Source organism: Pollicipes pollicipes, unplaced genomic scaffold (genome assembly GCF_011947565.3).
Source record: "Pollicipes pollicipes isolate AB1234 unplaced genomic scaffold, Ppol_2.1 Scaffold_3087;HRSCAF=3621_pilon_pilon_pilon, whole genome shotgun sequence".
In the NCBI taxonomy this organism is placed as follows: domain Eukaryota; kingdom Metazoa; phylum Arthropoda; class Thecostraca; order Pollicipedomorpha; family Pollicipedidae; genus Pollicipes; species Pollicipes pollicipes.
In genome coordinates, this window is record NW_023596225.1 from 3,680,317 (window position 1) to 3,686,794 (window position 6,478).

At 62.0% G+C, this 6,478-nt stretch overlaps 2 long non-coding RNA genes across 3 annotated transcripts; both read right to left on the reverse strand.

Annotated features, from left to right (window-relative positions):
- Window positions 1–652: 652 nt before the first annotated feature.
- Window positions 653–2,702, reverse strand: LOC119090488 (uncharacterized). The gene is made up of 2 exons (XR_005093239.1): window positions 2,405–2,702; window positions 653–2,155 (listed from the first exon to the last, which is right to left on the reverse strand). It is a non-coding gene; the product is annotated as an uncharacterized LOC119090488 (long non-coding RNA).
- A 203-nt stretch (window positions 2,703–2,905) lies between these two features.
- On the reverse strand, window positions 2,906–4,616 carry LOC119090489 (uncharacterized). 2 transcript variants are annotated; one of them, XR_005093241.1, is made up of 3 exons: window positions 4,579–4,616; window positions 3,945–4,065; window positions 2,906–2,945 (listed from the first exon to the last, which is right to left on the reverse strand). It is a non-coding gene; the product is annotated as an uncharacterized LOC119090489 (long non-coding RNA). The 2 variants fall into 2 exon arrangements; XR_005093240.1 differs by lacking the exon at window positions 2,906–2,945 and having other exon boundaries at window positions 3,135–4,065.
- Between the last annotated feature and the right edge of the window lie 1,862 nt (window positions 4,617–6,478).

Below are 6,478 nucleotides of genomic sequence, written 5' to 3' on the forward strand. Positions count from 1 at the left end.
GACGAGTTTGGCACCGTCCCACGTACGGCACTTTCGCCGAGTTCCAGAGATCGGTGCTTGCGGTGCCAGGTGGGCAATCATATTATGTAAGTAGGCTTGTTGATCGTAACATTATTTCATATCGAATATATCTGCTATCGCAATAACGCGACTTGTCGAAGCGAAGAGTCTGTGAACAGCAGCAGAGTGTTGGAGGCTACGTTCGGGAGCAAAGGAATTCTAACGAGAGCCGACACCACGGGCTGAGCCCGATACCGCAGTGTTGTGGCAACCTAAAAGCGGGCATGCCGAGGGCTGCAGCTATTTTAGGCTCGTGATTAAAGCTGGTCAAGCCGGAGTATTCGGCAGCACCATAACGCGCCTCGATGCTTTCGTTGGCGCACTTTAAGCCTGTCTGTAGCATCGCCTGACGCAAGTGCGTAGCGCAGTGGATGAATAACGTATTTTGGGCCGTTGCCAGCGACTACACCGCGCCTTCTATGCCGCTTTCTCTCTATCGGACTGGCGTCACAGCGGGACCTCGGCCGCCGCCGCCGGTGTGGGGAATCGCCCGGCGATGGTTACGTGCTCACAACTCACGACTTAACTGAAACGAAGAGCGCATGCGAAGGGGGGGGGGAGGGAATCAATCCTGGACTGCAGCATCACGACGTGTTTTTATCCTTTTTATTAACCGCTTTTCTAAACATCATTTTGAAACCGGTTTACAATAACACACGGTGATATTAAATGAAGTTTATACCAAAAAATTTACTCGAGTTTTGCAGTTACGCTCGCCTTACTGGTATAGCCTACACGAAACGCCGAACCGGCTAGATGGCCCTCCTACCAACATCATTAAATGACGAATACACCGTATTACACGAACTGTCGCTACACCCCTGGCCGCACCCGATGGCCGAGCAGGTGGCACGCGAAGCCGGCGCCGCGCCGCCGAAGGCAGGACAACACTTGATTCTACGCGTCACCGCAACGCTAAAACCTTGTTCGCTGGTGTACAAAACAGGCTTAGAAAACACATCACACGGCTGGGCAGGCGACGCGCGATCCTGCTGTCCCGCTTGTGCCAGGTGTCCGGAGCTGGGCCGACCAGCCTGTGTGGGGTGTCCCGAGTCCAGCCGAGCTGGCTCACGGCCGGCTGGGCCAGATGTCCCGAGCCCGCCCTGGCCGGCCTGCCTCACGCGCCCGCCGAGCCACCGCCTGCGTCGGCGTGTGGCTGTCGGAGCGCGGGCGTGGCAGGGGACTGTGCTCGCCTGTCTGTGATCTAGGTCACCGAATGCCGAACCAGAAACGGGGCAAGAACCAGGCGACCTGCAACTACGAGGCCGTTTCGCTGGTGTGCAGTCTCACACCTCTGAGCGCATCCGGCGTTGTGTGATGTGTGTGTAGGGGGGGGGGGGGGGGTTCACATGTGTGAGGCGCACAAGTGTGCGCCCAGGAGACTGACGCGTGTTTCCGGTGTGGACCGCGCGTCTGGTTGTACGGCCACTGCCTCCGCGTTTGCCCAAATGCAGTAGCCCGCCGACGGATAAATTAAATGCACATTTGGTTCTGGCGGCCGGGCCCCGGCCTCCGCCCGCCGGATCGGGGCAGGGGTGTTGCCGGGCCAGCAGCGCGACCGGAGCAGCCCCGCGCGCCTGGCGGCCCCTGAGCCGACACCAGATCGGACCAATCACACGGCGGGCGCCCCGCGACCCGGCGCACGTCATCACGCCCCCGCCGCCCGCCCACCCTACACGCGCCGACGGAACGCATACACACGCACACACACTACAAAAAACGAGCGCGCGCTCTCGTGCCTAACGACATCTACCGAATACACATGATATAACGTATGGATCACACATACAATCACAATGGTTTTGCACTGGATGGGCACTAGGCCCTGGCACACGCCGCAGGCGCTGGGGCCCGGGCGACGCCGTGGCTTGCGACTGCCGACGATCGGCGGCCGGCTGCCGCCGACGGCAGCAAGCAGCGGAAGCCAGATAATAAACTTAGGCAATCTAAAGGCACAAGACAGGTGGACACCAAACATAGCCTGCTCCCTGGAGGTGCGGCGAGCCGGGGCCCGCGAGCCGTGCGCAGCCCGCGCCCGCGCACGCTGCCCGTCAGTTCTCCGATATGGAAGAAACGAAGCTCAGTTTGAACTGGTCTGTAACAAAGCCAGGAAGACGGACAGGTTAGAAGTCGCCCGGACTCTGTCACGTGCGATAATAGACTATCCACAAGCGCGCACTGCATGGGGGTGGACATGGACATGACTTTGGCCGGCTCCATCGCGACGGTGGCACCGTCTGACTGATTGTGAGCGGCCCACAGCGTGTCTGGGGGCCCGATCCGATCCGAGGCCCGGCCCGGTCCGGCGCCCTGCCCAGCCCAGCCCAGCCACGACGCTACTCACTGTGCGGACTAGTATCGTTGCCGACGCTCTCTGCCGTGCAGAGGCGACCCGGGTGGCCCTCGCGGCCGCAGTTGTAGCACGAGTCGCAGCGCGGCCGGCAGGGCGGCGGCGGCGCGCGCGGCGGCGGCCCGCCGCACAGCGGCCCGCCGTACTGCACCGTCTGGTAGGCCGCGAACGCCGGGTTCAGGTAGCTCAGCTCCGGCGACTGGAAGGTGGCTGGCGACAGGAAGCTGCCGCCGGGCGTGTACTGCACGAAGCTCAGGTGCGGCGGCAGCGGCGGCGGACGCGTCGAGTAGGGCGGCGGCAGGTAGTTGGCGAGCGGGGGCGGGGGGCGGCGGCGGCGGCGGAGGTGGCGGCGGCGGTGGCGCGGCCGGGCTGCCGGCCAGCTCTGGCCGCGCCGGCGGCGAGGGCGAGCCAGCGGCGCCCGGCCGCTCGCCACCGCTCCTCGGCGGCAGCCGGTACGAGCCGGGCGCCGACAGCGGCGGCGAGATGCTCGGCGGCGCCACGAACGCTACGCCCTCCAGCGGCAGCGGCCGGGCCCCTGCACGCGTCGCCACGGCGCGTTAGTGCCGCACGCCCACGGCTGTCGCAGTGGCTGGTAGGTTGAAGGCTTCGGCATGGAATACAGCAATCGGTGGTGCAAAGCAACGCACCGGGCAAACGAACTTCACATCTGCTGCATCCGCGCCTTACAAACAGCGTCGCTTTGTTGCGACCGAAAGAGACACACTCACATCCTATATTTATTACCAAGATCTCTACCATTCCAAGCCCTAAATATACTCAATGTACATATCCCTGACATTAATACATAACTGGCGTTGGGTTTGGATGGCCGGATTAGTTCACCCTACAAGGTTATTCTTACCTATAACAGCCGATGGTCACTTTCATTTACGCGGGACCATACCACACTTTGAAACAGGCCCCATGTTTTTGGATTTGTACTTGGTATGTCACGGAAGGCACTACAAATATTGTAAACACCCAAATTCGTGAATACATATTTCAGTATCGATTATTAATGTAACAATCGTCTTATTAACCACTAGTTATTCTGGCTACGGCTGCATGATCGCTGCGAATAGGTTTGACGGGGAAACGATCCGAGCCTGACAGAGATGGAAATGGTAGGCAGGAGCCGGAGCGAGGAGCATCCACAACACCCTGGGAATTAAAATCAAAGGGCAGTCTGTTTTCACATATCACAAATAACACATCCATCCTTGTCATTCATAAGCATCATCCATCTGGTATATGAGTGATAGAGGCTTTTGCAATCCATTCAGTCATTTGCTATCCAGCTTGGCCACTCTTCACCAGACGAAAACGAGCGTGGCAGTCGACAGTGTAACAGCTCTTCCGGGATCACCCCTCCTTCACAGACGTGTTTGTTGGTGAGGGCCTGTCATGTCCATACGCCTACACGCACGCCTGCACGCACGCACGCACGCACGCACGCACGCACGCACGCACGCACATACAGCCAACGAGCGCAGAGCGACAGGAAGGAAGGCGAGGGGCGGTCTGTGTGGCCTACCGTCCCCGACGGAGCCGCCGACCGACGTGATGTTCTGCGCCGTGACGGCCGAGTAGGTGGGCATGGTCAGCGGCTGGCCGCCGCCCGGCAGCACCACCGCCGGCATCGCCACCGCAGGCGTCTGCCAACGACACCCGCGTACGGGGGCGGTACAGAGAACAGACATACAGAGACGGCGACACACGCGCGCGTGGGACGTGCCAACCAGACATACAGAGACGGCGACACACGCGCGCGTGGGACGTGCCAACCAGATATACAGAGACGGCGACACACGCGCGCGTGGGACGTGCCAACCAGATATACAGAGACGGCGACACACGCGCGCGTGGGACGTGCCAACCAGATACACAGAGACGGCGACACACGCGCGCGTGGGACGTGCCCACCAGACATACAGAGACGGCGACACACGCGCGCGTGGGACGTGCCAACCACCTCACGTGTCGCGCGGTCATTTCCACTGGAAAATCGAGGGGCAGATGGAACACACTCGACACACACAGTGCTCATTTCGCTACTTCACGGTGCATCTAAAAGCGGTGACGTCCGCCAAAACTACCACTTGCAACCGATGGTCGGGTCCGCGCGCGGCCACTGCGGGAAATAGCGGGGGGGGGGGGGGGGGGCGTACCGTCTGGGTGGAGGAGGGGCGCGGCTGGGGCGAGGCCCGCGTCACGCCCGCCGCCGGCACGCTGCACACGGTGTTGGCGGCCGCGGCCGAGCGAGGCGCCACCGTCGGCACGACCGCCTGCCGACACACAGCGACACACGGCGTCTGAGCACGGCCGCGGCGCGCCATCAACGGCCACTCACGGGCCTGACTCGGCACCACGGCCGCGGCGCGCCGTCAACGGCCACTCACGGGCCTGACTCGGCACCACGGCCTCGGCGCGCCGCATACAGCCACTCACGAGCCTGACTCGGCACCACTGCCGCGGCGCGCCGCACACAGCCACTCACGAACCTGACTCGGCACCACGGCCTCGGCGCGCCGCATACAGCCACTCACGAGCCTGACTCGGCACCACGGCCTCGGCGCGCCGCACACAGCCACTCACGAGCCTGACTCGGCACCACGGCCGTGGCGCGCCGCACACAGCCACTCACGAGCCTGACTCGGCACCGCGGCCGCGACACGCCGTCAACGGCCTATCGAAAGGCCGCGTTCAGCGCAGGAGGCAAGCAGGACACACGTCACGTGGTGCTACGTGAGCTTGCAGTTTAAGCCGTCGTTGGCAGAGTTAAGCGCCGGACAAAACGGCAGGTGACGACTCGTCTGACGAAGCGCCGCCAATGCGCCCAGCCTAGCCACAGCCCCGGCCCCACCGCCTGGCGTGTTTGGCCAGCAGCCGTCGGCGGCCGACGCGCCCACCTTGTGCTCGGGTCGGCTGGCGGCGGCCGACGAGCCCACCTTGTGCTCGGGTCGGCCGGCGACGGCCGGCTTGTCCCTGTCGGTGGAGCCGGCCCTGCTGGCGGCGCGGCGCTGCGGGCCGGTGCGGCCACCGGCTGTCTCCTGCTCCAGCAGGGCGCGCAGCCGGCGCACGGCACTACTGGACAGTCCCAGTTCCTGGTACCGCTCCGGCGAGAAGGCGCGCAGCTGTCAGAGCAGAGAACGGGACACAGTTACAGCCAGCTCCCCGGCACACAGACCAGAGGCATGGCACCGCCGACAGCCGACAGCACTAGAGGTCACATTTAGTGTTATCAAAAACCATCATGTGAGGCGTTCGGTAAGGGCAAGCAAAATGGCGCCCCAAAATTATCGTAGCCATGATTATGCTGGTCTCGTGCTCTGGACAAGCTCCTCTTGCCAGCTGACGTTCCTCCGAAAAATGAACAACACTGACTTAAACAATCAATCAGTAAGTAGCCATCACAACTAAATCTATACACAAACTCAACCGGTTCCAAGAAAACCACATTTGCGTCTGCGTGCAGCTTGTCCTGGTCAGCTTGAGGCACGTAGAACATACAACGAAACATAGATGCAGAACAGCTTTTATAACGGCAATTTCATCACGTTTTTCAACCTCAACAACATAATGAAATAACAATGGATCCTCGCTTTCCACCAAAGTGTCTGTTGGGGACGGGGGAGTACGGGGATAGCAATCCCCCTCCTCCCCCCTCCCAACGCACCACCTTAATGTAACGAGACACATGACAATGAGACATCATGCTTTCATGCTTCGACGTTAAACTGTCTCCATCTAGCAACAGTGACAGAAAGATGGGCGCCCACAAGCGTCAACAAAAACAACATATCCTACAAGGGCACAATCACGTCAACCGGACATGCGCGTGCTCTCAGAGCCGACACCAGGGCAGCCCAGGAGGACGTAGCAGGCCGTCCGTGGTGCATCGCATGGAGGCCACGGAGACCGCGTCTCCGCGCAACACAGCGCGGTGAGCGCGTCGCGCACGGGTCCGACGCACGGGCGGCGGGACACGACCCCGTCGCGTCCGCTCGGACGAGCGGACGCCGGCCGCCGAGGGCGCCCGCGGCGGCCGGCCGTCCCACTCCAGCTCAC